Here is a 9,957-nt window from a genome sequence, read left to right on the forward strand (position 1 = left end):
CCCCAAATACCCCCCCTCTCCCCCCCCACCCCCCGTCCCCTCCCTCCCTCCCTCTCTCTCTCTCTCTCCCCCGCTCACGTCACCACCATCTACATACACTGCCGCTCAGCCTGGAGGTCAACGTGTCCTGCTCTCACCTCCTTTCAGGGGGACACGGGGGACACGGCGCTAAGCTGGAGGACAATAGGCACGAAGGATGTCGGAGCTCCTTAATCTGACATAAATTCTCTGTCTTTGGAAGTTTACACTCCAGTTATCGTGTCCTTAACTCCTCTGATGCTGCCTCGCCGTGAAAAGACACGGATGGAAAATAAAATCATGGAAATCCTTCAGCTTCACACAATAATCCAGGGTTCATGCACTGGGGTTTCCAGGTCGGATTCAAGCACATTCAAGTACTTTCCAGGCTCATTTTAAGGACCCTTGAACCTTTCTGTTGCTGTTCTAGTCTAATCTGACCAGGTCTAAACCCATTTCTCCTTCACAAAGATAACGTCAAGGCTAACTTTGTTTTACCTTTAGGTGTTTATTACTTTATATAAATAATTCTTATTGGTTATTTTCATTATTGTTTAGCTTTTTGAGTTATCAGCTATCTTTAATCTATTCAGGGAGGGGCCTTTTGGCTATTTCTGATAACTTTCTTCATCAGAGTGCTAATTACAGTGATTAGCTAATAGCTACGTTTAAGCTTAATTTGTTTTGAAGAGGTTTTACTTACAGATAGACGGACAGATAGAAAAGCTCTGACAGAGGTTGTGAAGTGACCGTATGAACCCTGATAATTGGACGTGACGTGACCCAGAGTCCGCTCTGTGAGTCACTGTGGAGTCACGGGCTTTTCACACCTCTCTTCAAACGCCCGACACCAGAGGGAAGACGTTCAGCTGAAACTTTCACACAGCTCAATCCATTTACCCGGGGCCTGTGTGAAGCCAGGCGGTGGAACAGTCTGATATGAGTCTGTGTCAGATCCTGGAAGCGTCTCGTTTCCCTTTGAAACGCTCGGCACAAGAAGGGAATTCAGCCTTTCTATCATCCGTGTGCGTGGAGGCCCCTGGGGAATGTTCATGTCTTGGGCACCGAGCGTTTATGTCCTTGTTCTCCAGCAGGCTTCCTGGGAGGCCATGTTGTCTGATTCATTTCACTGTATTGTCAGCTAACGAATGGTACGCATCAGTCGACTTCCACACACGCCATTGGAAAAGAGACGGCCCCCATGGGTGTTCATCCGGGGGTGGGGTCCTACATTGTCATTAGGCGGGAATCAAAAGAAAGAAATGGAGACTCACTGATCATTTGCCATGATTTCTGTGTGTGTTTGTGTGTGTGTTTCCCTGGGGAGTTTGGGGGGGGCTGAATGTGCAGCCATTATTTCCAGCCGTAGAAGGATGTGATCAGCGTGTTCAGAGGCATCGCTTACGTTCTCAGGGACAACCTCGCTGAAGGAGTTTGATTTAGCCTTTAAATAATGAGAGCTATAAGAGTGTGAAAATGTAATAGTCAGTCATTTATCATGCTAACAAAGGTTTACAAGATACACTGGGCAGCAGAGGCAACAAGGTTGTGTGAGACAGGTGGTTGATCATGATTAAAGAAGGCGTTCATTCAAGGCCAGAACTCAAACGCTGGCTGTTCTTTTACTCGTCTCTTTGTCCGTGTTCCTCTGGCGTGTTTCTCCGACCTTTCTTCAACACGTCCCCCTGACGATCCTCCATCCTTCTCTATCTGTGTCCCTGGATAGATGGCGAGATTCCGTCCCATCTGTCCCAGACCTCCTCCTCCACTGTCGACGGTAACGTACAGTGATGTCGGCTAATGTCCCTGTCCTGTCACAACAACACGGTCTCGTTTCCCACCTTCGATTCATCAGGCGGTTTTATCGCCCGCATAAGTCACTGAGAGTGTGAGCTCCGTTTTCACACTCCGTTCCTCCTTCTCTCTATTTACCTCCCGTCTCCCACTCATCTTTCCAGTCCGTCCTATCTGTCCTTGCGATCTGTCCAACCTCACGTCCCGTCTCCAAACATTTCCTCATCCTTGTTTTCTGCCACGCTGATATTTCCATGTAAACACAAGACTAAAACTGATCACTGAGTCTAACAGGGTTCACTTTTTCACTGTCAAATCTTGGGTTTTTTAGCCTAGCATTTAACTATTTAGTTTTTTTTTGTCATTTTTATGCTAATATTAATGTTTTGCCAACCGTTAGCTGTTTCTGCACAAGGACTTGTTGGGCTTTAGATACTGATGCTAACTGTAACTGTAACCACATTAGTACAACAGTAACCACAGATATTCTAAAACAAAAGTTGTTTGATAGAAACACTATAATATAACTGTGTCCACAGCAGGTACAAATATATTTTTTTAAATAAACCAATATCTTTAACAATTGAAAAATAAAGTTCAATATTATTGACATGAGTCACAGGCCTGATGGTGGAGGAACCGTGGGCCAGAAGTGGCCCCTGGACCAGGAGTTGGCTGAGGTTGTTTTTGGCGAAGCCAATGTGATTCATCCAATCACCAACTCCGTCGACTGTGTGAAAATGATACAGGGTTGTTGTTGTGGGTAACAGATGACAATCGTCCTCCCTTTAAAAATAAAAAGCTTGGCCACCCCCCCCCCCGCCTTCCATTTTCTATTGACACCCCTGCAACATCTCCTGGCAGTGTCTTCACACAGAGACATGACATGATCGTCCTGGATCCAATCACACCAGTCGTCCTGACGTGAAATCTGGATGCGTCACAAACATGTGCACTTGTCCACACGTCATAAAAAATGCACATCCTCTAATACAAACAGAGTCACGGAGTTCACGCACACTGAGCTGATTGTACCCATGTACTCTGGTGCAACTGCCATGCATTAAACATGAGCTCTCAACACACACACACACACATCTCACAGTGATCACAGCCATTAGAGGCTCGAAGCCCATCTCACTCTTTACTTCCCTACATGTGTGTATGTGTGTGTGTGTGGTCCAATCATGGATCACATTATATTTATGTGCAGCTCCAGCCCGGTCCATCACAGAGCAGCTCTCTCCACTGGAGGACTGGCCCGTGCAGCTGCAGAGAGGAGTGCATCAAAACGCTCTCTGTGCATCCAGGAATTATACAGGGAGACGTGACAACCTCACTTTTCACAGTCAAACTGATAACATATTTATATGTGCACCACACAGCGCGCGGCCACGATCGATAGAAGCTGAGAAAACAGCTCGTAAATCTGACCAAATGCGTTCCGCACCAGAACAGCGGCACCAGCAGCGCCGCGGGCTCTGAGGAGGCGCAAAAAACGCCGCGCTGAACTGCACCGACGGCCTCGGTGACACTTTCAGACACTGGAGCCAAACACTCATTAACACCCATGTAATAAATGGACGCAATTAAGGCGGATTTTCTGGAGCGGCTCGCAGCGCGTGCAGCCCCATTAGAGATGCGTCGAACCGCAGAGGAAACCGCACAGACGCAGCCGCTCAGGTGAGAATGTTCACCCGGCGGTGTCGGTGCTGACCGTGACTGTCGCTCTGTCACTGTCACGGGAATCCACCGGCCAACTGACCGCGCGCAGTCTCCGGCGCAGCCGCGGGCAGCGCCAGACGGCTGCGTGCGCGTAAAAACGATCGCGCCGCACGCGGTCCCATTTGCGCCGCAAAAGTGACAGCTCGGCTGTCATCTGAACGCGTTACCACAATGAAACACACATGGCCCATAAATCCAGAGTCCGGTCGATGGAGGCGGATCAATGAGGAGGAATCGATCCATCAATGTGTACAGCAATTATGGCAGCGGGTAAATACTCCCACATGTAACATAAGGCGCGCTGCGGCCAGAGGACACCGAGGGGATTGAAATTAGGACTCCCGAGAATAATCTAACAGACTACAGGGACAGGATGCTCCGGATTAAAATGTCAAACAGTTTCCAAAAAAAAAAAAAAAAAACCATCCCCAGACGTTGAGGTAAAGACCAGTGGAGATGTGGCGGAGACGCACAGAGTCGCGCCTGTAAGGAGAGAAAAACGCATGGGTTTTCTTGGCACAAAAAATAAAAAACACCTGAATGTAACCTTAAAGTGAGTCGTGATTCCGATTTAAACGTGATTTTTCTGGAGTGAATGTCAAACGCCAATGCCACAGAGCCAGACAGACGGAGCAGAGAACCGCGATCCCCTAAAGATCCAGGCGGAGGAGAGAGAGAGCAGCCCCGACCTCCAGTCATCCAAACACGGCAGCAACGTTAACACGAAGCGTCCACACGGTGACAGGTCGGATCTCACACTAATTCTGTCAGGATTTACCTTTTGAAGGTCGGTTCTCACCGCGATCGTCTCAAGTTTCTCCCTCGGTTTCGTCCGTCAGCCGCGCCGAGCGTCAGCAGGTCACAGAGCTGAGGCGAAGAAGGACGAACGGTGACGGCGCTCCTCTCTCCCTCTCTGACTCTCTCTCTCTCCCTCGCTCTGCCTCTCTGACTTCTGATTCACGCACGCTCTCTCTCTCTCTCTCTCTATCACGCCTTCTGCATCTCTCTCTCTGTTTTCATCCCTCTCTCTCCCACATACTCTTCCTCCCTTTCTCCCTCTCTCTCTTTGACTCTTGCCTCTCTTCTTCTTCTTCATCCTCCTCATCATCACATCAACCTTCTTTCATCACTTCGTCACCATTTCTGTTTTCCTCCCTCTCTAGTCTCTACCTCCTCTTCATCATCCTCACCCTTTACCCCATCCATCTCTTCATCACCTCCTCTCTCTCTCTCTCTCTCTCTCTCTCTCTTACTCCCTTCAGAGGTGATTCTTATTGGTATTAAGTCCCTCATCAGTCATAATCACCTCCACCTCCTCATCTTCATCCAACAGCACCCTCCTCATCCTCATCATCTCATCAAAAGTCAATACTGAAATTTGATTTCCAGATTTTTTTTTCTCTCTCTCCCATAGCTGCATCTACATCATGTTTTGAAAGTGATTTTAAACCATAACTAGTATTTTTGGCTAATTTTTTCAGCTAACCTTCGGCTCGTTCTTACTAAACTGAAGCTGAATTATTTGTTGTGTACGTTTGGCACTTGTGGTTCATTCTTCTGTTCCTATAAACAACATTTTTGGGATCGACTAACTATTTTTTGAGCTAAACTATGTTATGTTTACGTTCCGTTTCTTGGAACCTTCTGGCCTTTTACTAAAGTTATAGCAGTGCTAACATTAAATATTTGATTTATTCTATATTTTTATTTTAAACTTGAATATTTTCAAAGCTATTAGCCCCGTTTCATCTTTAGCTTTCGCTTATCTTCTATCTCTGAAACATCTATCCTTCAGTAATAATGTCAGTAATATTACAGCACTCTGGGTTTCACCTTTTTCTTAATCCACCAACCATCTGTGTCCAGGTGAAAATCATCTCACACCCTGGACTACTTAAGGTCAAATGGAGGAATTTCAAGGATGTTTGGCCTGGATCCCTGCTAGTTCTGATCCTGGCTGACATCCACTGCTGACAGACCGATACTTCAACTCAGGCCTTCTGTTTTTTTCTATTTGTTTTGATTTTTTTTAAAGTCTATTTTTGGTAGGTAACTCAAAAAAATTAAAGATGGATTTTGATGAAATTTCCAGAGGATTGAGATCGTGGCCCAGAGAAAACATTCAGGTTGTCAAACAAAGTGCTTCTTCTGAACACTAATTCACTCACACACTGTAAATAAAGGCCGGATTCTAAAAGGCTTAAACCCTTATTGAGGTATAAATACATTCTGATCAAAACGTCTGGCTGTATCCTGAACGATCCTGCACAGAAACACCACTACATCAGTCATGACGTGTGTTTCCATCCCACAGTATTTATGCACCTTTTTAATTGGCACATAAAAATCCCAGAACACTTATCATCTCTGCTGAATTCATGAGGAGTAAAGCGCCACATCGATAGCCTTCCAGGATCCATCCATCATCTGCGGCGACAGCGGGGACAGTCTGTACCACTGCGTGTTTATTCAGCGCCGACTACAAACTAAGTGATACAAACAAAGAAGTCACCGCTGCAGACGAGCGGCGGCTGTAAACGCCGCAAACAGCAGCTTGAATTTTATTTTACAGCCGTAACAAACCACGCGGAGGCGAGACGAGAGTGGATCCTAATTTTAAACATCTCATTGCTCCAGGCCTTGAGTGTCAGTGCATCAGAATTTGCATATTAAGCATATAATATTCACCGACCCCGTGGCTGGCTGAGTGGAAACAATGGGCTCATTACAGTCAACAAAGGTGGATTAAAAGAACGTGCAATAGAAATTATTTTTTACAGAAAGTGTAATACAGCTGCTCGTACAGTGGCACAGTCCCTTTATGTCTCTCATCCGTCATGTTTATTGTTGCTCCGTGGTTGTTGTCTTGACAGAAAATACCTGGAACTTCTTCTGTGAAGTGATTCCCACTCCTGTCTCATGTCTAATGTCCCGGCTGTCAGCCGCTCCTCTGTTCCACCGTGTTATTATTATCTATACGTTACTACAGCCATACATCTGTACTGGACAACCCAGGATGCACCAGGGAGGCGTCAGACGGGGCTTAAAAGCCTAGAGTTCCAGAAAAAGAACTGTTATTTGGTTTACTACACCCATTTTCTGTGAGTTCCAACTCCCCTGGGGGGCGCCAGAGCACTTCAGGGGAGCTGTAAAAGGGGGTGCAGGTTAACATATGAACTAGCTAGCTCCTTACAAGTGCCACCGACAATAAGGAGAGATGTGCTACCGCTAAAGTGGAGCATGACGTACGACAGTATACAGAGAAGAAATGAAAAATGAAAAACAGAAAACTGAGCTACTTTTCAAAGACAAACTAGTTTGGGAGCACTGCTTCGTTCCGACTTAGACAAATTTGACGGCTGTTTGAGGTTTCAAGTCAAAAGTGATCCAGATAATGGAATGGGCATCGTAAGTTCCTGTCTTTAGATGGACGGACGGATGAAAGAAAGAACGGTCGGACGGACAGAGTCTGAACCTGAAGTCTGCAGAGACGTCTGTTACTAGTTTTCTATTCTTTTTTTTCCAGTTGCCTCTGGTTTGGCCTCTGCTATTTTGGACCTGCAGCACGAGGATGTCTTTGAACGCCTCACTCCTGATCTTGACTCCTGAAGGTGTGACCATAACCTTACACTATGTGAGCATCTGCAGCATTTTTCCACTCCTGATCTTGACTCCTGAAGGTGTTACCATAACCTTACACTACGTGAGCATCTGCAGCATTTTTTTTTCAAAGTCAAAACCTTGTGTTTTTGTTGATGCCGTAGAAGTTCAAACTTCAAACCAGTTCAAGATTTAACTCAGTTCTAACTGAGTCCAATCCCACGTCACTGACTTCTGTCTCGACTCAATAATTCAGACTCTAGAACTTTTTTTTCTGATTACAATAAATCTCTTTCCAGGGGGCTTTCCAGTCTCCACAATTGTCCTGTGCACCAAAGGGGGCGCTGCAGATGAAAGATGAGGAAACACTGCCACAGAGAAAGACTATCCGTCACCACTGGGCTTCGAACCAATGATCTTCTAGATATCAGGCATGAACGCAGGCAACTCTGTGCCACCTTCAAACACCATCGTCAGCATCAACGCCGTCATCAACAACAACCAGATTGTTTTCACGTTAATCAAACCGTTTCCATCATTATCGTCGTCATCACCTCGATCCCTTTTCATAAAGTCATTAGCGTCCGTCCTTATCAGTTAAGGGAAGAATTACACCCCACCACTGTGACGCACACACACACACACACGTGTCTGCACACAGACTTTTCATGGAGCTGATAGGTGGGTCATTACACCTGCTCCTGTTCCATTTCTCCACAGCTCTGGTAGATTGGCTTCAGAAGGAGGACTTTGAAGGAGCGAGGAGACGCAGGCCACAGAAGAATGTGTATTTGTGCCAGCATTAGAATGGGAGGTAGATTGGCTTCAGAGAGAGGGAGAGAGAGAGTAAGGGAGAGAGGGAGAGAGAGAGGGAGAGAGGGAGAGAGAGGGAGAGAGAGAGAAAGGCTGAGCTTTTTCTATTATAGAAACACAGCATGAAAGGACTGTTTTATCCACTGGCCAGAGTGTGTCAGTGTGTGTCAGTGTGTCAGTGTGAGTGTGTGTGAGTGTGGGGAAGACAGACGGGGGGGGCAGGGTGTGTGTAGAGGGGAGACTTGCCTGTCTACACCTGCCTGTCTTGTTTTATTGAACCATCATAAAGACCACGTTTCCACATGACTGAATTGAACGTCTACATGTTTATATGTGTGAGTGTGTGTGTGTATTTGTGTGTGTGTATGTGTGTATGTGCATCAATTACTGCATCTCCATCTCTTCCTCCACCACCTGGAGTGAGTTTGGCCTGGATGTGCTTTTCCATAACAGCAGCTCAGAGAGAGGGAGAGAGAGAGAGAGAGAGGCAGAGAGAGAGAGACGTTGCTGTGCCATACATGTGTTTGGCAGAACCAGGTTGGGCCTCGTGTACTGTACACACAACCGAAAAACACACTTCTGTGTGTGTGTGTGTGTCAGTGTAAGACACGTAGATTAATGGAACATGACAACATCACTGAGTCCCAGCCAGCTCATGTCAATCAGGCCACAATGCACATATCAAACTGTTNACTTTACAGGGTAATAATCTCTGTTTCCTGTTTTTCATGCAACTTCTGTAACAGCCTTAAAATGAAAGGAATTTAGTCCTGTGATCCTCAGAGACATGAAACATTAATGTGATGTCAAGTTCTAGTCTCTGAGCTGCCGTTTCAAAGCTTTGAGGTTAAGAGGCCGTACGAGGATGAGACGGTGGAGAAGTGGAGCCTGTACACAGCAAATGGACACAGCTCAATGTTGGCAGACCAAGGATGTTACTCCAAAAATCTTCTTTTTTTTTAACTTAATTCACAGGGTCAGTAAAATTATATTTTTTTACAAAGGGGAAATTCACGGCGTTGACCTTTATGACCTACACAGGAGGCAGCAGTGAGTGTGTGGTTCCTCTGGGAGTCGAACGTAGGACCTTCTGTATGTAAGGCAGCCGTGATAACTACTGATAGAACTGCGGCTTGAGAGCAACACCACAAAGAAAGACCTGGGACTCAAACTGGTGACCTTCTGACTGTACGGCAGAGGCACCGACCACCGCTCTACCGTGCGACCCATTTCAGTATCATCTCCTCTTTATGTAGTTTTGACTGACAAACCATTGGCAGGGACAATATAATGCTATAAACGTAAAAATTGCACTGGCTTCATTGATCCACCACTGCACCACAGCTGGACTCTGGACCCTGATTCACCCAACGTGTTATCGCGCAGTGGAAAATATCCAAACTAGCAGCTTGTTTGTGTTGTGATATCCACCGTCGTGTGCAGCAGAGGGACTGGGAGGCTGCTGGATCCTGCGGTAACTCAGTCCCTCTGATGTGTGTCTGTGTGTGTGTGTGTGTCTGTGTGTGTGTGTGTGTGTGAGCTCCTGGGGGAACACAGGATCTACAGCGCTCCCTGAAAGCAGTGACATGTTGAGTGACGGGATGGAAAACAGCCCCGATGTTGAAGACGGGCCCAGCAGGTGGGCAGGGAGATAGCCTGCATGAGTGCACGTCGGTATGAGAGCGCACGGCTCTGCTTCACTGGACAGACGGACCCCGGGACAGAGACGGAAGAGGGAGACGGAGTGATAGATAGTATGAGGAAAACAGAAGGCGGCACAGATGCATCATGGTACATCATATATCTATATATATATGTGTGTGTGTGTGTGTGTGTGTGTATAGAGTGAACCAGCAGCCAGGTGAGGTGTTTAAAGACACGACACTCAGACAGACACGGACAGCTGCTGCTGCAAGCTTTAGTCCGAGGCGTGTCGAGACGGACAGATGCCCTTCTCTCAACTGGAACCACGCTTCACCTCAACACACACACACACACACACACACA

General features: G+C 46.7%; 1 protein-coding gene across 2 annotated transcripts in view; it reads right to left on the bottom strand.

Moving 5' to 3' along the window:
• Nucleotides 1–4,531, bottom strand: part of LOC103396610 (uncharacterized) — a 65,793-nt gene extending 61,262 nt beyond the window's left edge. The window contains exon 1 of one of the 2 annotated variants that reach the window (XM_025066172.1): nucleotides 4,316–4,531. The gene's annotated coding sequence lies outside the window, so the exon portion shown is untranslated. The remainder of the gene's footprint in view (nucleotides 1–4,315) is intronic. The other variant, XM_025066171.1, reaches the window with a different exon arrangement.
• Between the last annotated feature and the right edge of the window lie 5,426 nt (nucleotides 4,532–9,957).

The sequence above is a fragment of the Cynoglossus semilaevis genome, chromosome 20 (assembly GCF_000523025.1).
Source record: "Cynoglossus semilaevis isolate Cse_v1.0 chromosome 20, Cse_v1.0, whole genome shotgun sequence".
NCBI classification, from domain to species: Eukaryota; Metazoa; Chordata; class Actinopteri; order Pleuronectiformes; family Cynoglossidae; genus Cynoglossus; species Cynoglossus semilaevis.